Genomic DNA, 24,034 nt, shown 5'->3' on the forward strand with positions numbered 1-24,034 from the left:
ATTTCTGTACTCTCAAATCTCAGTGAATGGTAAAATGTTAATATAATTGTTGGTTCCTTTCTCAATGAGTACATATAATCTCCTACTAGGTACTGTTTATTCTATTTCTATATGTGTCTCTTATATGTCTACTTTCAGGCAACGTATTAGACCACCATTATATTTCTCCTGAATTAGAAAAGCTTCCAAAATTTCTTATTGCTTACATAAATCCATTCACTATGTCACTGCCAGGATAATTATTCTGAAAGTAAAACATGCTCATTTGTCTCTCCTACTTAACAAGTCAGTAGATTTTCTTAATTTTTTTTTTTTATCTTTTAAGTTCAAGGCTACAAGTGCAGGTTTGTTACATAGGTGAACTTGTCTCATGGGGGTTTGTTGTACAGATTATTTTATCACTCAGGTATTAAACTTAGCAACCATTAGTTATTTTTCCTTATCTTCTCCCTCCTTCCACCCTCCACCCTCTGATAGGCCCCAGTGTATGTTGTTCCTATCTATGTTTCCGTGAGTTTTTATTATTTAGCTCCTACTTATAAGTGAGGACATGTGGTATTTGGTTTTCTATTCCAGTTTTAGTTTGCTGAGGATAATGGCCTCCAGTTCCATCCATGTCCCTGCAAAAGACATGTCGTTTTTATGGCTATGTAGTAATCCATGCTGTGTCTGTATCACATTCTCATTATCCAGTCTATTATTGATAGACACTTAGGCTGATTCCATGTCTTTGCTATTGTGAATAGTGCTGCAATGAACATATGCGTGCATGTATCTTTGTAATAGGATGATTTATATACCTTTGAGTATATACCCAGTAATGTAATTGCTGGTTTGAATGATAATTCTGTCTTTAAGTCTTTGAGAAATGGCCACTCTGTCTTTCACAATGGTTGAACTAATTTACAGTACCACCAATAGTGTATAGGTGTTTCTTTTTCTCCACAACCTTGCCAGCATCTGTTACTTTTTGACTTTTTAATAATAGGCATTCTGACTGGTGTGAGACAGTATCTCATTGTGGTTTTGATTTGCATTTCTCTAATGAACACTGATATTGAGCTTTGTTCCACATGATTGTTGGCCATAGATATGTCTTCTTTCAAAAAGTGTCTGTTCAAGTCCTTGATCCACTTTTTAGTAAGATTGTTTTGTGTGTGTGTGTGTGTGTGTGTGTGTGTGTGTGTGTGTGTGTGAATTTGTTTATATTCCTAATAGATGCTGGATATTAGGCCTTTCTTAGATGCATAGTTTTCAAAAATATTATCCCATTCTGCAGGCTGCCTGTTTACTCTGTTGGTAGTTTATTTTGCTATGCATTCTTAAGTTTATTTGGATCTCTTTTGTACATTTTTGCTTTTGTTGCAATTGCTTTTGGCTTCTTCATTATGAAATCTTTGCCAGTGCCTTTGTCCTGAATGGTACTGCATAAGTTCTCTGCCAAGGTTTTTATAGTTTTGAGTTTTACATTTAAGTATATAATTCATCCTGAGTTGATTTTTATATATGGTATAAGGAAGGGGTCCAGTTTCAATCTTCAATACCTTTATTGAATAGGGAATCCTTCCTCCATTGCTTGTTTTTGTCTGGTTTGTTGAAGATCAGATAGTTGCATGTGTGCAGTCTTATTTCTGGGCTCTGTATTTTATTACATTGGTTTATGTAATTGTTTTTGTACCAGTACCATGCTGTTTCGGTTACTGCAGCCCTCTAGTATAGTTTGAAGCTGAGTAGCATAATGTCTTCAGCTTTGTTCTTTTTGCTTAGGGTTGCCTTGGCTATTGGAGCTCTTTTTTGTTTCCACAAAAATTTTAAATGTTTTTTTCTGGTTCTGGGAAGAGTGTCAATAATGGTTTAATGGGAATAGCATTGAATCTACAAATTCTTTGGGCAATATGGCCATTTTTGTGGTATCGATTCTTCCTATTCATGAGCATGGAATGCTTTTCAATGTGTTTGTGTCATCTCTGATTTCTTTCAGCAGTGCTTTGTAGTTCCCCTTGTAGAGATTTTTCCCTTCTCTAGTTCGCTGTATTCTAGGTATTTTATTCTTTTTGTGGCAATTATGACTGGGAGTTCATTCCTGATTTGGCTCTCAGCTTGACTGTTGTTGGTGTATAGGATGCTAGTGATTTTTACACATTGATTTTTGTATCCTGAGACTTTACTGAAGTTGTTTATCATTTTAATAATTTTTTGGGCTGGGACTATGGTGTTTTCTAGATATGGAATCATGTCATCTGCAAACAGGGATAGTTTAACTCTTTCTCTTCCTGTTTGGATGCTCTTTATTTATTTCTCTTGTCTGACTGCCCTGGTCAGGACTTCCAATAATATGTTGAATAGGAGTGGTGAAAGAGAGCATCCTTGTCTTATGCCAGTTTTCGAGGGGAGTGTTTCAGCTTTTTCCCATTCAATGTGATGTTGGCTGTGGGTTTGTCATATATGGCTCTTGTTATTTTGAGATTTTTCTTTCAATATCTAGTTTATTGAGAGTTTTTAACATGAATGGATGTTTAATAGGATTTTAAAGCCAACTGTGAGATGGCCCCTTTAGCAGCATCCTCTCTCAAAAACTGACTGACATTGTTTGTTTCTTCTAATCAACTTCTCTCCACAATCCAACCAATAACACTGTTGCTTTCACTGTTAATTTTTCTGTCCTATTCTCTTTGAATATGTTGTTATCCATGGAATGTCCCTAAATTCTTGGAACTCTGCCTATTCCAATTAGCCCACATAAATAAGTAGAAATTTTGGAGCATAATAGAAATTGACTAAATAATTAAATTGGGATTAATAAATAAAAACATTTAATTTTTTAAAAATATATTTTATTATGCTTGTGAAATTTTTTGAAAAAAGGGGTTATTAGTAACATAAAATTATCAATAACATATCAAAAATTTTAAATCATATTCAAATACAATCTGATGTTCTTCATTAAAAGTTTCTCTGGGTCATATATGAGAATATGGTTGTCATAGTTGAATAAGATATATAAAACTTTATAAAAATTATTGTTTACAAAATCTAAAAGTTTGTCTTCTATGGTCTTTTTTCCAAATATACTTCTTCCAAGTAGTTCATAACTTGCTTAAATAACAGAAGTAGCTTATCCAGAATGTGTTCATATAATGCAAGTTTTCATGAGTGATGATAGAGTCTTTGTGGACTATGTATATGTGTCATTGAGGAGAAAAATGAATGATTCTTGTTTCCTGAGTAAATATGTAATATATGTTTAAAGTAAAATTAAAATAAACATTTTATAATAAAAATATATTAGATAATATAATTTTTCTACACTACTTTTAAAGAAAAAAGTATTTGGACTAAGCAAAACTATAAATATATAAAGACACCCTTAAAATAATCAAAATGTCCTGGTTAGATGCCATTGCTTGTAACTCAAAGAAAAATGAATTTCAAAAAACTAGGGCAATAATTATAATTTTAACCTCTTTATCTTCAGCAGAAAAGAGTACTGCTTAACCAAGTATAGGCCATTTAGAACTTGGGAAACTTTATAAAATTATATATGGAATAAAAGTGCTTTGAATATAAGTCCCAAAAGTATATTTAGAAAGTTAGTTTTCTTGTATCAAAGTAAGTGTTTGGAAAATATCAAATCCCAGATGAATAAAAATGTGGTATTGTGCAACTTTTAAATAAGCTGCCATTTAGTAACAACGTGAAGTAAGCAGAATTTTTTGGATAAGTATTCTCTTCCCTCACCAAACTTCTATTTTATTATTCAGAAACCAAGGTGATTTATAAAATCTTATTTGAATTGTGTAATTGTTGAAAGCCTTTCATCTATTTTAGCTTTTCTATTGATTCCTATTATAAGAAACTATTGCATGTAGTTTCAATTGATACAAAAAGTGTGCGTAGACTGCCCTTCCCAAATTCTGTTGTTATTTGGAAAAATGTGTTTATCAGCAGGAAATCAGTTCAGGCTGCATGAGTCACAAGCTAATGTTAATTGATCCTGCTTTTTGTTATCTAAACTGTGCAATTTTTTTTCCTATGCTGGAGAAATATATAAGATTACATCCAAAACACTCATTTTACAAATATACAAATATAATCCCACAAATTATAATATAAACCAATTTCTTAACTTATCCAGTGAAAGCCTAGGCTTAAATGCCAAATAAACTTTTTGTTGTTGTTGTTTATAGATGCCTTCATACTAAGTTGAATGAGATTCAGAAAGCCCATATGAAGATAATATAATTAAACTTCTATATTATTCCTTTCTTATTAAAAAGCCCTCTAAAATAGATATATTAACTCAAGCTTTATTGTAAATGACAAAAAATCTATAAAAACATTTCACTTCTGGTGAACTTTCTTTCCTATAATAAACCTATTTTGGCTTTTATTTTTCTATAGTTTCGTGATAGCTCCATTATTGGTAGATCAAATGTTCATAGCACTTATATTACCTGTAAATATATTATTTTGGGTACAAGTAAAATAAATTTTATGTAGTTAGTTGTTTGTTCACATTTCATGACTTTGATTTCTCTTCAAAGAGACATAGAGCTGTTTTTGGAGCTAGTGCTTTTCAGAGCTGGAGCAAGTTAAACTTCCAATGACCAGGAAGTTTATAGAACTCCTGTCTATTATGTTGACAGGTCTTCTCTAGCACGAATAGCATTTCTCTTTAGGGGAGTCTAAAATTTACAATCCTGTTGTGAGGTAGAATATGAAGGTGTTCCCATATGCCTTTTCTTTATATCTCAGTCATACATAACTTCATCATCATTTCTTTGCTGAGCCATACCAAATATTGACAGCATTGGTAACACAAGAAGGGGTTTAGCAGTCAAAGTAGTTAAATGGCTCAAAAATTTTAATTGATTAAAGTGAATTATCTTAATAGAAAATTTAAACCTTTTACAAATAAGCTGCAATCAAGCTCTTCACTGTTGCTTATACATGTTAATTCAGGGAAACGAAACCCAAAACATATCTTCAACTATAAGAACCCTCTGGGCTATATTAATTAGCTGGATGAATATGAACCTTCTCTTTTCAATCAAACATCCAATAGTAATTTCCCATCATATTATGGACATATAATAGTTTTTTTTTTTTGGTTTGTTTTTTGTTTTTGTTTTTGTTTTTTTTTGAGACGGAGTCTCGCTGTGTCGCCCAGGCTGGAGTGCAGTGGCGTGATCTTGTCTCACGGCAAGCTCTGCCTCCTGGGTTCACGCCATTCTCCTGCCTCAGCCTCCTGAGTAGCTGGGACTACAGGCGCCCACCACCACACCCGGCTATTTTTTTTGTATTTTTAGTAGAGACGGGGTTTCACCGTGTTAGCCAGGATGGTCTTGATCTCCTGACCTCCTGATTCTCCCGCCTTGGCCTCCCAAAATGCTGGGATTACAGACATGAGCCACCACGCCCAGCCTATAATAGTATTTTTAAAGAACTTATTTTATCTCTTTTTTGAAAGATCTGTTTTATTTTATAGTGATCTTGAAAAGTCTAAGTAAAAAATACTAGCGTTTACAAAATAAGTAGTCAAATTAAGTTACTTTGTCTTTAAGTTTTCTGTTGCTATACCTCCTGGGCAAATGTTTAGTTTCTTATCATATATAAATATATATTATTTTCACCTATTGCTTATACACACAGCACACCCACACAATCACACACCGCATGTGACTCATTGAAGCAATGAGCCATGCTGGGGAACACCTTATACTGAAATAGTAAAGTCATGGCATATAGTTCATCCTGTTACAAATGTGTAGCATAAATAAGTGGATTTACTTTTTTTTTACCCAAATCCTATAATCTATACATGAATAAGGTTAATGCTTTCTATCCTACTTAGCCCTTCTTAGCTATTATAAGGATATTAAACAGTGGTAAGAGAGTATACATACAGGGAAAACAAATACATTAAAAGTACCAGATGCGGAACATGCAGCTAATATCATTTAAAAATAATTTTGGATGACTCAAATCAAATGCTATTTTCAGATTAAAATAGCTATGTGTAGTAAGAATCTGACACTCTATCTTGATGTATTATGAAGTACTAATTTTTCCCAAATCAGTGCCACCTGACCATGATGTCCTTAACTTTCCTTCATCTTGACTAAATTTTAGGCAAGATTCTTCCCAACTCTAGGCCTCTGACCTCACCTTTTCTTAGAGCATTTACCTCAAAAAACTTGTATTTATAAATTCTGTCTATGCCTCTTTGAAATAATAGATCTTTAAAAAACATTTCTGCCAGTCCTTACAACCCAGGAGCATCTTTCTAAGAATTTGGGAGCCATCTCTTTGACATGTAATCATCATAGAAGATAGGGCCCTATATCTCATTTTCTGTGGATCTCCAGGAGCCTAACTTTACTGGTGCCTTGCTACCTATAACACTATCTGTTATCATGAAGATGAGAGAATCTTGAGTAAATTAGTGGACACAGATGGCCTGTGATATTCTCATTCTAATTCCTAAAAACTCTCTAGCTCTTTGTTTCAGTAGAGTTGAGCGCAGGCTTGAGATCTGACCTCTAGTCCCTCTTACAAAAGCCTTGAATAACTAAAATTCATATTCATTACCCAGTCTAATGAATGTACAAAACCATAGTAGTCATTTTAGTGCCTAGCAATTTTGAACTATAGTGAATATAGTGAATACATATTTATAACACTAGTTAGAAGTTTTGAGTTTTTTTCTCATTACATTGATATTAAATTTGTTATTTGTACTATAAAATAATTTTTTTAAAAAAAGATTATGTCAATTTCTTTTGTTAGCCCTATATTTAAATGTACGTTTCTGGTTCACAGCAAGTATGAATTATAAATGAAGTCATTAATTAAGGTCTTTGTCATGTGTAATTTTTTGTAATCGCTATTGCCTTAGATTTTTTTCCCAGCCTTTTATTAAATGTAACATGCTTACATTCTACTTTCATGTTAAATCTGAAAAGGTCATAATGATTATCCAATCATGGCTCTTGTTTTACAGATGAAAAAAACTGAATCCTATAAGAGTTAGAATACATATTCAGGGTTATATATAGTAACTCATATGCAAAGCTTGGCCTACAGCTATACTTTTTTCAATTCCTAGGCCAATAGAAATAATTTAGTAATATCAAATGTTCAATGATTAATGAATTGATGTGGCTAGTACTTAGCGCATAAAGTCACCAGGATATTTGTTCAAAGACATATGTATATTTAATTTACTCTCTTTAAATCTATATTGTTATACCTACTGCTATTGCTAAGAGGATTGATCATGTCAAAAAAAAAGTCCTTAACTCATTTGTAAAACTGTTGATTGATCGAACTAAATTTGCAGGACACTTGCCATTTTTGTTTTAATCTCCAGGTCATGATGAAAATGTGTGCTTTGTTTAAAGTCTTTTAAGGGGTCTTTAGCCCTATTCACTCAAGAATCTGCTATGTAATAACAGTCGATCTAAGAAGACAATTCACATTGCAGCCTTCAGTTATATTGCCCAAAATAGAATACCAAGTGTCCCTTAGAATGTGCTTCTATGGGCCTTCAAATCTCACCCCATCCACTGCTATATACTTTAAGAAAGTGAAGAGTTAGTAGTGACTGAGACGTTCATCTCACTCTAAGACTGAGCAAGCATTACGGATGAATGGAAATGAGAGTTTGCTTTTAAATTAAACATAATCAATGACATGCCATTTAATTTTCTGGAACTGACTCATTCTCATTCTGTAATGTCATACTACCAGTAAATGATCTATAATTTAAAATTATGAGTGTTGGATATTAAGAGTTATTTATTATGTCTTTTATAAACGTTTTATCTGTTAAAGTTTATTATCCAAATGGCAGTGGTACTGAGTATTGGTTGGAGGAAAGAGGAAAATAAAAATATTTTAAATTTTCATTTTTGTGAGAGGACATTGAGAGTAGTCATATGTAATATTTTAAAATACCCAGTATGCATAGAAATAGCAAAAACTAATTTTTTTCAATTTTAAAATATGTCATTAAATTCATAGTGTAGCATTATGAATAAAGTATCTGTTTTATAATAAGTGCCATTTTAATAGAATCAAGCAACATTTACAATAAAACAATAGTTGAGACCATGCCTATGATTTTAGTATCACTAGCATTTCCTTTAATTTGTCCCACCATATCTTTTTCACACCTAATATAATTTGTCTACTTCTCTAGTGACGAAACCAAGTGAAAGAACTAATACACAGATATATTTGTGTCACAGGATCCTTGGGGTGTCACTTCACCAGCTGAAAGCCCTGCTGTCCACAGCACCTTCTGCCTGAGTATCGCTTGCGCCCACTGGGGTCCTTCCACTCATTTAGCATGACAGGCTGTGCTTAGCTCACGCTACCAGCCCGGATTCCACATCTACCAAGGGCCAGTTATGTGTGGAGCGGTGAGGGGTGTGTGAGCAAGTAAGTGCAGGATCTGGCCAGTGTGCACAGCCAAGCATGCTGCCTGCTACAGTAGGTGGACAGCTCCAAGCGCTGGCATAGGTGCCGGCTTCATGTGAGGCTGCGGCTGGACCAGATATATTGCACATGCCTTCTGCTGCAGGCACCCATGTGGAGGAAAATGCAGTGGTTCCCAGAAGCTTGGAGATGCCAGGAACTGCAGAGACCCAAACAGGGTGTCACACCGCTAGCTTGGGGAGCCCCTAGGTCTTGGCTCCTCAAAGGGCTGCAGCACTTCTCTCCTTCTCGTTGCCTACAACAGGGCAAGTAGTGGTGCTTGGTGGCGGGGAGGGGTGTTTCAGCATTGTTTATGTTACTGCTTTTTCAGTCCTGCCATTGGGTGGGTCCCGAGTTCTTGTCCTGTGTCCAAGAAGAATTAGGTATGTGGACAACTGCAGGGTGAGCAAGGCGGAGAGGAGCTTGACTGAGTGACAGAACAGCTCTCAGGAGATTTGCAGTGGGTATCTCCTTTCTGCAGACAGGTCGTCCCAGTGAGTGTCCAGCTCTCAGTGGAGAGAAGACCTTCAGGAGTAGCTCCTTTCTGAAGGCAAGTTGTCCCAAAGAGTGTCCAGCTCTCAGCAGGAAGGAGACCTGCAGTTGGTAGCTCCTTTCTGCAAGCAGGTCATCCGGAAATCTGTTTGAGCCTGGCTGAGTGGCGGGTGGCAGAGGTGTTAATGGGCACAGAAGGGAGGAAGTGTGTGTTGATTGGTCCATGGGCAGCCATGGGTGGGCCCAGATAAAGAAACATAAATTCTCACTCCAGGCTGCAGAATCCACTTGGAACTGACAGTCCAGCCCCCATGCCTCAGGACATTCTTGGCTGGAAGGTGGGGCTCACTGGGGACCCACCTCTTTTCACCCAGTAGCCTGTCTGACTCCTGTCAATCATGTCATTGATGGCACAAAAGCTATTCCTGCTGAAAGGCACCTGCAGGCCCACCATGAACCACCCTCATCACCTCCTCAGCCCCCCTCCCATGCTTGTCAGTGCCCAAAATCTGGAAGATGCCAAGGTGACAGGGGCTGGTGTGTCAGCGCCACCCTGAGCACCGCACACCCAGCTGAGTTGAGACAGCACTCTGGTTCAGCCTCAACTTTGCTGTGAATTCCCAGCAGGCGCTGTAAGCAGGAAAAGGCCAGGCAGCAGGGGCAGGCACTTCTGAGCCTGCTGGGGCAGGGAGACTTTCTGAGCCCCCAGGAGTGCAGGGATGACCGGGTCCACAGCCCCAGCTGGGCAGCTGTAGCTGCAACCAGGAGGGCAGGGCTCCTACCTCACCAACTCAGAAGGGGGCAGGTCTCCCACTTGTTTGTGGCTCCTGCTGGCTCCAGAGAGTGCTCAGCTCTGACCACACCTCCCATGCTGCAGCTGGAGTTCTTGCAGCAGCTGCTCCACATGGGCCACTGCTGCCTTCAGTTGTATTGATCAAATAATTCAGGCAAGATATTTTCAGCAGGAAGAATTTGGTAACTAATTTCTTAAGTCACTACTGTTAGGATAAAACATAAAGAATCTGGATGAAAAAAGTTTTTCAAAGAGTTGGAGAAATAAAAAAATCTGCAAAGATTTTGAACAGAGTCAAAAATTAGTCATCAGAGTCTTAATCACAATGATGATGCTTTCCTAATTATTCTTAATACTCACTGCCCAATTCCCCCATTAAGCTCGTCTTACGTTTCATCTATAAATCCTTTGATATTCAATTTTTCTTCTGAATTTTCCTCTTGACACAAACTTTCTGCTAATTGGATATATTAGGGTTGACAAGAGATACTGAGAGGCAGTCAGTTTTCCTTAAATTTTTTTTTAAATAGCAATTTTGTATACTGTTCCCTTTACTAACCCAGAAAGTTGTTTTTACCTGGAGGTAAATTGAATGACAAAACAGAATAAACTGACCCCAAAGAAGTATTAGAATTTTTTTTTATTCCCATGAGAATATTTTATAGGTCATCTCTTATTTCTGAAATAACTTAAAATCTTTGGATCCATGGGTAACTCTAGGCTTTCAGTAAAGATGGGAATTGACCCCTGCTTTTAACACATAGTCCATTTTTCAATTCTCCCTGGGTCCAGATCTGTAGCTTTGCCCAGTTCTGAAGCTGTATAAGTAGGCTAGGGGGGATTTTAATTTCTTTTCTTTTTTTTTTTGGTCACTTGAAGGTATTCTTCTGAATATAAGTGAAATCTCTCTGAGGGGTTCAAAGTGCTATTAAAATATACAAGTTTCTTTAATTTCATGCCTCTCTCAGGGTGTATCTTTGTTGAAATGAGAACTAAAAAAGCTTTGTTAACTCTCAACAAAAATGTCACTTAAAAATGATTGCAACATCAGGAAATTGAACACATCAAATAGAAGTTTTAGATACCATCAAAGCAAACCTGCACTGGACAAACTTTAACAGGCAAGCAAGAGCTTTTTCAAGGCTTCTGTGATAGGGAAGATAGGCCATAGCTGAGTCTGAACTCAATCTGTTGAAATAAAGGACTGGAGAAGTTTTAAGTGCTGGGCTGAGTTAGCTGAAGAATATTGGAGGACTTCAGAGAGGAAGCTGATCCTTGGCGTGTGTGGAGCACCTTGAGTTACTCCTGACTTTGGAAATGTTTTTCTCTGTGATTCGGTTTTCTGTGTTTTCTCATTGGAGTTAGGCTTCTACCTTCCCATAACAACTGAGAGATACTGGCACTATTTTCCTTCTGATCCCATTTAAATGAGATGGTCTCTGGGGCCTTAAGAAAGACATTTATTGGTTGTAAAACTGGCAAGAAATTTTTTAAAAATTTACATCTCAAAGGGATAGATAAAAAATTACAAATAATCTAAAATAAATGCTTTAAGAAAAAAAGGAAGTATGGGCCTGAAGAAGGAAGAAGCCTGTCTAAAATTTAGTCAAGCTGATAGACACATTAAGGCCTTCTGAGTCAGTACGTTTAAGTTCCATAAGGGAGAAAGACCCATTGGCATATTTGAAGATATGGACTATTCCTTTAGAGATAGAATCAAGAAAGATAATTTGTCTCTTCATGAACTATACCTTTTTACAACTATTATCAACAAAATCTTAAAACAGCTCAGTTCACGTGTAAGATTCCTTTGCTGAAATCAGATTCTATGGCTTTATTAAGGGCACATATTAGCTTTTCATATTAGAATAAAGACTGGAGGCACTTGCTAGTCAAAATGCAGCTGCTGGTTATAAAAGCTCAAAGGACAGTTTATTTCAACTAAAGGTAAGATAACTAGGAGCTATTAAATCAAGCAAAAATAATTTACTTTTTTGTTATTCCTCTGTACACATGATTAAGTATAAAAAGCCACCTTACATTTATTTTTAAACAAAATGAACATTAAGCAACTAGATATATTTAAAAGTTGTAAAAATGGTTCACCAGCAAAGGACTGGTAAACATTTCTCTTTAGTAAAAATGAGAGTCAGATAGCACTTTCCTTCAAAAACCTTATACATGTTCAAGCAAGTTTATCTTTTCTTAAAAAGGCAAATTTGCTTCTATTTTTTTGTGTAACTGCTGAGTCTATTGCCCCGTTGATTAAATTATGGTCCTCATGTGGATATAATTTTAGAGATGGTTTTGATATATTGAAGGAAACCAAATTCTTTCACTCCAAAACATACTTCTTCGACATTTTTCAAGATGGTTATTCGGAAAAGCTGGAAATGTTAGAATATCTAAAAAGCTGTCTTTTATGGAGGAGATCTGCATTTGTAGAGAAAATTTGCCTTGATGCAGCTTGGCTTTCTCTGTGGGCCTTTCCTTGTTCTGGTCTAGAAAAGATAAATTGAGAAATTGACACCTTTAAGGTCTCAAAGAAACACTTACCATCCATTCTCTCTGTGGGCTGCTACTTGTGAGGTTTCATCTGTATAACAAGACTGCCTTTGCTCCCCAGGCCTCCACTTCTCTCCTTCTCCTAACCTGCCATGCCACTATAACCTAATTTACTACAGTAACGTGTTTTTGTCCATTCTCCAAGCCCCCATTCAATTCTGTAACCTGAAGATATTATAAGATCATCAACTCCTACAGCCATTTCTTTTAAATCTTCGTAAAGACTCCCATGCACATTAATAAATTTGTATGCCACTTCTCCTATTAATCTTTCTTTCATCAGTTTATTTTCAGAACCTTCAGAGGTCAAAGGGAATGTTTTCCCTTGGCTCCTACAGTAGGATAGAAGATACACCTAATTGTTGCATTGATTTGAAAGATCTTAAAGCCAAATGGAATGAAATAGTCCTATTCTTTGTTTATATTCTTTTGGTATAAAGAGGTAAATTTTCTAGATTTATGTTCAGAGGATACAAGGAAGCAAGATTTTATTACAAAGAAATAAAGGCCAAACATAGATTTATAATAGCAATCCTGTAACTGGTAGAGCCAGCTTGTTAGCTTACCTTAAAAACAAAGTAAGTACCCATTGCTTTATTTCTTCTTACACATACATCTAACTACCTGTCTTCTTAGGAATTCTAAAGGCTAATCTTGAAACAATCCAGGCATGAAGTGAAATGGTGGTTACAATTTTCGTTCTTCTAAGAAGAAATTGATGTGCAGTTAATTCATAACCTGATCCTGCCATAATCACACCAACTAAGCCTCCAGATGGTCCATTACTCAAGATAGGCTTTGAAGAGTAACAAGCAGATCTGCACTCTACACCACTCTTGCACATGTATATTCTAGCTAATTCACAAAATGTTTCCCTAGCCCTCCAAGACATGCATAAGTGAATTAATGTCCAACCTTATGATGTCACTATGTCAATGGTTCTCTTCCTGGTTTGGGCCAGGACCCTCCTGGTGGAGAAAATTATCAGTAACCCTTGCTATGATTATAAGAATAGGCATTCTTCTTTGCTGTGGATTGTACTCTTGCTGTACAATATGCATGAGTTGCAAGACTGCTTTTCTCAAAGACTCTTAAATCCTCATGCAACGATTCAACACATTGCTTCTATGGGTCCAAGACCTCATGATTATTTCCAACTCCAGGTAAATAAATTGCATTCTTTAGCTCCCTAGCTAGGCCCTCTGTCAGCAGGAAGCAGTCCGAATGAAGTCTATGCCCCCATATCCCATAGAAATGGAATGGACATTGACAGAGGGGAGTCTGGAATCAGTACAGCCAGTCATCTAGCCTGCTTTTTTTTAATAAAGTAACACATCCCATGCTTTGTTTCTTGTTACACATATATCTAAATACCTGTTTCCTTAGAAATTCCAAAGGCTAATCTTTAAACAATCCAAGCATGAAGTAGAGATGGTGATTACAATTTTCTCTTGTTTGAGAAGAAATGAGTGCATGGTTAATCCACAACCTGACCCCACCTGAATGATGCTGAGTAGACCTCCAGACAGTCCACTATTCAAGATAACCATTGGAAAATGACAAGCAGATCTGCACCCTGCACACTACTCCTGTATGTAGCTTCCATGCCACTTTGCATGTAGCTTCCATGCCACCTTCTCCCTTAAATTCCTGTAGCCAGCCTGAAAGTCTGAGATTTTTTTTTTTTTTTTTGAGACTTGAGTCTTCTAGCTGCTGATATTTGAAAACACCTGCTTTCTTTCCACCAACTCTCGTTTCTTATGCCTGGCTTTTTGAGCAGCTGGCAGCCAAAACTGAGTTTGGCTACAACCCTAGCATTTTAGAGAAAATCTTGAGTAAAGTAATTTTTTGAAAACCAGAAAGCTAAAAATCATTCAACTGAGTAGGGTTAAACGGAGGAGAATTCAAGTGAAGCAATAAAAGAGCAAGATAAATACCAAATTCTCAGGAGATTTGGTATTTTCCCCATGTTTGTCTAAAATTCTAAATCTGAGTCAACAAAAACACAAGAACATTTCAAATGAAGTATCTCAGAGAATATGATGAACTTTCTTTAAGATTCCATATTTGGGAGATAATATAGACGTATAAATTATGGTCTAATTTATAAAAGTTGTTCTTCAAGTTTTTTTTTAATTTAGCCAACTGAGAATATTTTAATTTCACAGTACTACAAAACAGAATTATTATTATTATTAAAGCAAACTTATTTGGCAGAGTATTGTTAAATTGAATTTTTTTCTTTATAACTTAGTGAGAAAAAAATTTTACTTAGTAGCCCTATATCTCTCTGGATTTGAAAATAAAAATCACTCTTCTGAATCATGTTTAAAATTTCCAAAACATTATTGTGATTTAGCAGAGGTTACTTGAAGAGAAAGTACTTCTTCAAGTAGTCCAAATAACTAGAGTCAAAAATATAATCATTAAGTAAGATATTTAGGCAATGAGACCATCTTAATCAATCTAAATTGAAAAGGTCAAAGGATCCTTTACTTAATAAAGAGCACTGAGCAGACATTCTGAATATCCAAAACTGACCAAGCAAAAAAGGGCAAAGATTTAGATGTAAGAAAATGCATCTTGGCCAGGTACAGTGGCTCACGCCTATAATTCTAGCACTTTAGGAGGCCGAGGTGGGTGGATCACAGAGCCGAGGAGTTCAAGACCAGCATGGGCAACATCGTAAAACCCTGTCTCTATAAAACATGCAAAAATTAGCTGGGCATGGTGGTACACACCTGTAGTCCGGCTACTGGGGAGACTGAGGTGGGAAGACCTTTTGAGCCCGGGGAGGTGGAGGTTGCCATGATCTGTGATCACACCACTGCACTCCAGCCTGGATGAAACAGTGAGAACCCATCTGAACAAAAAGAAAAGAAAGAGCATCTTACTACTTAAATTTGTGGACAAATGAAATGGGACATGAAGAGAAGAATTTTTTTTTTGCTATAATTAGCTGATTCGAAAGAGTATGCTACAATTTATTTGGGTATACTTTTCAGTATGTACAGAAAGAATTTTTTCTATATGCCTAAATCCTGCTTGGATAGAAAACACTTCAGAACTGCTTAATATGAATAAACAGATCTAATTTTATTTGTACTTGGAAGTCCAGAATTTCCAAGTAATTAATTTTCCTAAACTCATATAAGATTGCCAAATACAGTCTCCCACTAATAGTTCTAGTCATCACTGTATACAGTGCATCAGAAAATTAACTTGGCTTGGTATCAAAGGACTGGGACCAAATCTCTGATTTATACCTTGTTACTATGCAATTAAATAACTCAAACTTAAAATTGTTGGAACTTTAAATTATTCTGAGCCTTGAAATGAATGTGGCTATCTGTCACACGGCATGCTGCTGCAACTCCTGCCTTGTTGTTGTTTTTTTTTTTTCTGTAAATAATTAGGAATACCAAGCAGGACCAGATATAAGACACACCCTCCCTATCACTATTCCTCCTTATGGAGTAATAAAGTAATAATCTTTGGAATGCAGCAATCTGTAACCAATCAAATCACTGTAAAATATGCACTGGTCTGGGTATGAAAAATGTTGTAATCCTGCTAAAACTTCTTTGTTTCTGCCTACATAAGTGAAACCTTAACTTTTCTCCTTCAGAATGCTGACCTCATTTATTTAGAGTTGTTTCCCAGGTGGATATCCTTACATTTTATGCTCAAATAAATGCTATACTAAATCATATTTTCTGCATGTCATTTAAGATGGACATTTTGGCAACCACTAAAAGACGGGAAATGGACCTCCAGTGATCTTCATCACTTTGCTGACAATAGAAGCTCTGGTACCAGCATGAATGACTTTGTTCATCTGACCTTGCTAGAGTCAGTGGGGATCTCTGGTAAGACCCCTCTCAGGTTCAAATCTCCTGCTTCGGTTGAGACACAGATTTTATTCAAGCAGCACACATCTGAAACTCAATGAGGTTGGAATTTAAGCTGTACTACAAGGTAGGAATTTCATTTGTTATTCTTCAGAGATTTTGATAATTGTGGATTTGTGATTTTTGCTTTTCTATGAGGTTAAGGTTTTGTTTAAAATTACTCCTTAGAGTTTTCAGTCTTTTCTCTCATTTGAAAGTCTGGTCGGGGGAAAAAACAATTTATGTTTGAAACAAGGAAGTAAATCTTTGTTGCTTAAGTTAAAAATTTGTAATCTTTAAAACTAGACAGATTCTGAAGCTTGGTTCAATTGACAAATCTAATGTTTCTTCCTAAGCAAACAAATTTGTAAAAGGCTCTCTATAAGTATGAGATAAATCTAGAAGATAAGAGATACCATTTCTCCTGGCCAAAAGGCACCTCAGACAACTAAGATCTTATAGGTGTGTTAAAGTTTATCACTTGTGATATGAAACAATGTCACAAAGAACATCTTAAGAAGAACTTACAAGGAATCTTGCTTAACTTGATGGGCACACATAAAGGTTGATCACCTAGTGCCTTAGGTACCCAGTCTCTTGGGACCAACAGGACATGTTAAAGGGGAAGAATGGACTCAAGGGTGACACCTTGAGAAGCTATTTCCACAAGTGGTACACACAATCCAAAACACCTCCAATTAGTTCATTTTGGTCATTCAAAAGAAAAGTCTAAACTACGGCCAATCGTACTTCTAAAACTGAGTCTTCCTCCTTAAGGAGAGATATACCACTAGAAACACCAACAGGATTCATGTTTAACACCATAGTCCCTCTACATGAAAATATTTTTTAAAATGGTGTCACATAACTTATGATGGCCCCAAATTACAATGGTCAAAATGGAGTACCTTTGAAATAAACCTAAAGAAGTTTATCTGCGTGCTCAATCAAAAAAAAAAAAAAAAAAAAAGAAGAAGAAAAGAAAAAAACTGGCTCTAAAATAAAATAAAATTCCTGGGAGAGCTATTTTAAGTAGTGCATAGAAACCTCTAAAAGGGATTCTGATAAAGTCATTTATTTGCAAAAGGGAAACAAAATATCATCTAAAACAATTTCTGAATTGAAAAAGACTGCTGTAATTTCTCCTCCTTCTTCAGCTCTTTTTTCTCTTTTGTCAGAATGTTCTTTTCTGGACTTATCTCCTTCTTTCTCCTCCTCATCTGCCTTTTTCTGTTAATCCAGGTCCATTTGGGTAAAATCCTGTGCCTGGTAGAGGAGAACCTGACTTGGTTTATCAATCACGATGAAAAGTAGAATTTAAAGACATAATTAAAAATTTCCCAGTTCCTCTTTAAAACCCTATTGGATTTGCTAGAGAATTCACATTAAACATTCAAACTTATGACCCTGGACTCACTGATTTATATTTGGTTTACATGTTTGTGTCAGAAAGTAAAACCAAAGATTGGGTAACAAAGGTAAATTGGAGAAATCCTCTAGAAAGCTTCCGCAAGTTTTCTGAAGTGGATTGTGAAGAGGCTTGCAGTTCTGCCAAAGCTTTACTAGAGGCCGTCTCCTTAGTTTTCCAAAGAGTAATTGTTTGGAACAAATACAATAATGCCAACAAAATCTTAATGAGCCTGTCAAGACACACTGTGAAATATCTGAAAAAACATCTAAACAATATTCAGACCTATAACCAGCAAAATAATACTATCCTTAACTTGACGTTTATAAGTAGGCTACATAAAGAATTGGCAATTATAATAAAGAGGCAATACCCTAGTTGGGCTACCTGTCAAACTCATAATGTAGTTAATTTTGCCAGTCAAATGTTATAACCTAATCAAGGAAGAAAGGGAAAGGGAAATTAAACACACAGGAAAAGTAAAAAAGATTATGAATTTATGAATAAAACAATTGTTCAATATATAAGCCTTCAACAACCTAATATGTTCCAAAACCAACCCAATCTACAACTTTGCAGTTACTGCAAACCTGTATGAGATGACTGTATGAAATTAAAATAGAAATAACATCCATAGGTCAAAAATGATTGTATGAAATTAAAATAAAAATAACATCTACAAGCCAAAGAAAAAATAAAAATAGGAATGCTCTGAGGAAATCAAAGGTATCTCCTCTTTTCTCTTCACTAATACCTTAGGTGAAATTAAAATTAATTAAATAAGAAAAAAAACACAAGACCATAATGACACTGAGCTAAACTACTAGTGATATTATAAGCGTTAAACAGAAAGAACTGACTCAAGGATGACACCTTGATGAGTTATTTCCACAAGTGGCACATACAATCCAAAACACTTTTCACTAGTTTATTTTAATAATTCAAAAACAAAGTCTAAATTATGGCTAATCATACTTCTGAAACTGAGCCTTCCTTTTTAAGAAGAGATTCTTTATGTAATCTATTTATAAAATTTGAGTTAAGGAGAGTATTATTTTGCTAGTTATAGGTCTGAATATTGCTTAGATTTTTTTAACACTAGAAATACATTTTTACAAGGTCCCATTTCTTGGAATAAAATAATTAATAATAATATAAGTGATTTATATAACAAAATATTTCTATATTAGTATATAAATAAAAACCTACAGTGTTCCAGTTAGGCCTTCTATATGGAGCACATGTTTTCCTCTTATTTTCCTCAGCCCCCATTTATCATTTTTATTATTACTGTTATTATATTTTCAGTTCTGGGGTACATGTGCAGAACGTGCAGGTTTGTTACATATGTATACACATGCCATGGCGGTTTGCTGCACCCGTCAACTCGTCATCTACCTTAGTTATTTCTCCTAATGCTATCCCTACCCTAGCCCGTCACCCCCAACAGGCCCTGGTGTGTGATGTTCCCCTCCTCTTCAAGGAGAACTACAAACCACTGCTCAAGGAAATAAAAGAGGATACAAACAAATGGAAGAACATTCCATGCTCATGGGTAGGAAGAATCAATATCGTGAAAATGGCCATACTGCCCAAGGTAATTTACAGATTCAATGCCATCCCCATCAAGCTACCAATATCTTTCTTCACAGAATTGGAAAAAACTACTTGAAAGTTCATATGGAACCAAAAAAGAGCCCGCATCGCCAAGTCAATCCTAAGCCAAAAGAACAAAGCTGGAGGCATCACACTACCTGACTTCAAACTATACTACAAGGCTACAGTAACCAAAACAGCATGGTACTGGTATCAAAACAGAGATATAGATCAATGGAACAGAACAGAGCCCTCAGAAATAACGCCGCATACCTACAACTATCTGATCTTTGACAAACCTGAGAAAAACAAACAATGGGGAAAGGATTCCCTATTTAATAAATGGTGCTGGGAAAACTGGCTAGCCATATGTAGAAAGCTGAAACTGGATCCCTTCCTTACACCTTATACAAAAATCAATTCAAGATGGATTAAAGATTTAAACGTTAGACCTAAAACCATGTGTTCTCATTGTTTAACTCCCACTTATGAGTGAGACCATGCAGTGCTTGGTTTTCTGTACCTGTGTGAGTTTGCTGAGAATGATGGTTTCCAGCTTCATCCATGTCCCTGCAAAGGACATGAACTCATCCTTTTTTATGGCTGCATAGTATTCCATGGTGTATATGTGCCACGTTTTCTTTATCAAGTCAATCATTGATGGGCATTTGGGTTGATTCCAAGTTTTTGTTATTGTGAACAGTGCTGCAGTAAACATACGTGTGCATGTGTCTTTAGAGTAGCATGATTTATAATCCTTCGGGTATATACCCAGTAATGGGATTGCTGGGTCAAATGGTATTTCTGGTTCCAGATCCTTGAGGAATTGCCACACTGTCTTCTATAATGGTTGAATTAATTTACACTCCCACGAACAGTATGAAAACATTTCTATTTCTCCGTATCCTCTCCAGCATCCTCTCCAGATTGCCCCCATTTATTTGATAGTGAAAGACCTTCTAGTACTATATAAGAACTACATTCCTTTCTCTCAAAAGAGGGAAATATTTTTAGAATTTGAAGATAAAATAGAATCATTAGGTCCAAAATGTTTTTCTTTTTTATCCTATTTTTTTTTTTTAAAAGCTAGGTTCAGTACATACAAAATGTTTTCAAAATATGTTCCTTTTAGTTTACAGATTGCAATTCATATTGTCATAGAGGGAGATTAAATTGTTAAATAATTACGAATTATAAGAGCTGTTAAAAATAGTACCTTATCAATTGTAGTTAAATTCCTCCACTCATACTGAGGAAATATATTGGCTGCATCAATTAAAATTCAAATAAATCTATCAAATCACCTTCTAGACCTTAAATAATACCCTGTAATATCAGAGGCTTCAGAAGTGATAAGACCTAATATTTTGGATGATATAGAAAGAAACTTAATTATTAGTTGTACAAGCCCATGTAACCAAATGGTAGAGAATGGAGATTTGTACAGGCTCTGAGAGCAATTAATAACATAGTCATTCCTCAACATTCAGTAGTACCAAACCCCACATGTTGTTGACTGCCATCCAAAATGATAGACCTATGTAGTAAAATCTTTAGCATTCCTGGGAATAAAGATAGCCAGTTTCTCTTTGCCTTCACTTGGGAAGATAAGCAGTACATATGGACAGTTATGCCTCAGGCATATGGTGAGAGCACAATTTATTTTTCACAGATATTAAAAGGAGACCTTTCAAGTGTCAAGTTCCCTAATAAATCTACCTTGATGCAGTATGTAGGTGATGTGCTTCTCTTCTCAGTGGATAAGCAAGCCTCCACAGAAGATACAATTCATTTATTATGATTAGCTTGAAAGGTACACAAGTTCTCAAAAGAGAAAATTTCAATTCTGTCAAAAGAAAGATATTTACATCACCTAACATCAAAGGAAGCCTTTTTTTAAATGAATCTTGATGAAATAAAAGGAATATTGTACTTCCCTACCCCCCAAACTAAGAAACAACTGAGAAGATTTGGGGGTTTGTTAGAATACTGCAGAAACTTCTCCTTAAAAATGCAAATTTCATATACTCTTTTAAAACAACATAAGCCAGGAACCTTGAAATGGACAGAGGAAAATCAGATACTTTAGAAAAAATTAGAAAGAATCTTGTAGATGCCCCAGCCATAAGGACATCTGTGATGATTAATACTGTCAACTTGATTGAAGGTTGCAGAGTATTGATCTTGGGTGTGTCTGTGAGGGTGTTGCCAAAGGGGACTAACATTTGATTAAGTGGGCTGGGAGAGGTAGACTCACCCTTAATCTGGGTGGGCACCATCTAATCAGCTGCCAACACAGTTGATTATAATAGAATAATCAGGCTATAATATAAAAGCAGGCAGAAAAATGTGACTAGGCTATACTGGTTTGGCCTCCCAGCCTACATCTTCCTCTCATGCTGGGTGCTTCCTGCCCTCAAACACTGGACTCCAAATTCCTCAGCTTTGGGACTCGGACTGGCTTCCTTGCCCCTCAGCTTGCAGGTGGTCTATTGTGAGGCTTTGTAATTGTGTGAGTTGATACTACTTAATAAACTCCAATTTTATATATACATATATCCTGTTAGTTCTCTCCCTCTAAAGAACCCTGACTAATACAGGTTTGGGTACCAGGAGTAGTTCTGGAGGAAAAAAATATTAAAGATAAAGTTCTTTTGTTGGTTTTGGGGTTTCTGGAGTTGGCTGCTTAATATGATTAGACCCAAAAATGGTAAGGACTCTACTTCTAGTAGTATGGAGAACACTGATAGTCCTTAAAATAAACTGTCTAGAGAGTTATGCAAAATGAGTGCATATGACACTCCTGATTCACCACTCATAAGAGGCAAAGTCTTTAGGGACTCTATACATAATACCTTTGACTATATGTGGAGAACCAAAGAAAATAATGAAGGTAGTTGTTTACTCCTAAGTTCAGTGGACAAAGTTATGAAAGAAAGTGATGAAATCAAGGTCATTAACTCCTCCTGGTTTCAGAAGCAGATACTGTGCCTCAAATCTTCTAAGAATGAGCTGAGTCAGAGTCTTATCTCCTGTAGAGAAAGGGCTGAAATTCTCCTGTAGAGAATTTTCCTTATCTCCTGTAGAGAAAGGGCTGAAAAACAGATACAAGCTCTTATGCAAGTGGCTGACCTGCAATGAAATGTGCATGTACAGCCTTGCCATATGTCTACTGGAAAGTGAGGGCACTGATTGGAAAAGAATAGGACCCTGCAACTTGGATTGGGGACATTTGGGAGGACTATGATTGAGCTGGGGACACTGAGCTTGTAAACTCTGATAAATCTTTTTTTGTTAGTAAAAAGAGCTTCCCTATCCCCAGTAGTGGCAACATCCCCTCCATGACCCACACTGCCATCACCCTTTTCACCTCTGTCTGAGGAAATAAACCCTGTGCTGCTTGAGGCAACAGTGATGGCCTCCCCTAATGCAGTTGCCAGGCAAGATAATGTTGCTTCTCCTCAGGAGCTACTCCCAATACCCTGTTTGCTTCTAGGCCTATAACTAGATGAAAGTTCTGGCGGGTCCCTAGAGGTGAGGGTGAGAGTGTGACCCATGAGGAGGTACACTACACTCAAAAAGAACTGCTTGAGTTTTATGATTTTTATAAGCAGAAATCTGGAGAACAGGCATGGAAATGGATATTGAGGGTGGATAATGGTGGAAAGAACATTGATTTGGTCCCATTAAGTAGGGATTCTGCATTTAATGTTGCAGCTCAGGCATTTAATGTTTTAAAAAGTTCTAATAGTTAATTTGCTTGGTTAGCTGAAATATGGATTAAAAGATGGCCCACTGTGAGGAAGCTAAAAATGCCTGATCTCCCTTGGGGTAATGTAGAGGAAGGGATCCACAGGCTTAGGGAGATTGAGACTGTGGAGTGCATTCATCACTTTAGACCTGCACATCACAGCTGGGAGGGTCCAGAACATATACCCTTGACCAATGCTTGCAAAATAGATTTGTGAGGGCAGCACCTGCATCCTTGAAGAACCTTGTAATAGCTCTTCTCTGTATGTCAGATCTAACAGTGGGAACCGCAGTCACTCAGTTACAAAATTTAAATACAAGGGGAATCATTGGATCCTGAAGTGGCAGGGGCCAAGTGGCAGCACTCAACCATCAAAGGCAAGGTGGTCAAAGCTACCATAATGGACAGCAGAGGAAAAGCAGCAATCAGAATAGTCTGAGTCATGTGGATCTCTGGCATTGGCTAATTAACCATGCTGTTCCTAGAAGTGAAATTAATAGGAAGCCTACTGCATTCCTACTTAATTTATATAAGCAATATGGTAAGAAGTGAGTTAAAGTGTTGGCTGGGTTGATTTACCCAGACTATCAAGAGGAAATCAGTCTATGACTCCACAACAAAGGTAAGGAAGAGTTTGCATGGTATACAGGAGATCCATTAGGGCATCTGTTAGTATTACCATGCCCTGTAATTAAGGTCAGTGGGAAACTACAACAGCCCAATCCAAGTAGGACTACAAGTGTTCCAGACCCTTCAGAAATGAAGGTTTGGGTCACTGCACCAGGAAAGAAACCATGACCTGCTGAGGTGCTTGCTGAAGGCAAAGAAAATACAGAATGCGTAGTAGAAGAAGTTAGTCATCAATACCAGCTATGTGACAAGTTGCAGAAAAGAGGACTATAATTGTCATCAGTATTTTCTCCTTCTTCTGTTAAAAAAAAAGTTTGTACGTGTGTACACTTTCACTAAGAAAATATCTTCATTTTATTTCCTTTTTCCTTTATTATGTGACATAAAATTTATTGACTTCATATCGGCATTTAAGTATTGTTAACTTT

The sequence above is a fragment of the Gorilla gorilla genome, chromosome 2, assembly GCF_029281585.2.
Source record: "Gorilla gorilla gorilla isolate KB3781 chromosome 2, NHGRI_mGorGor1-v2.1_pri, whole genome shotgun sequence".
Lineage (NCBI taxonomy): Eukaryota > Metazoa > Chordata > Mammalia > Primates > Hominidae > Gorilla > Gorilla gorilla.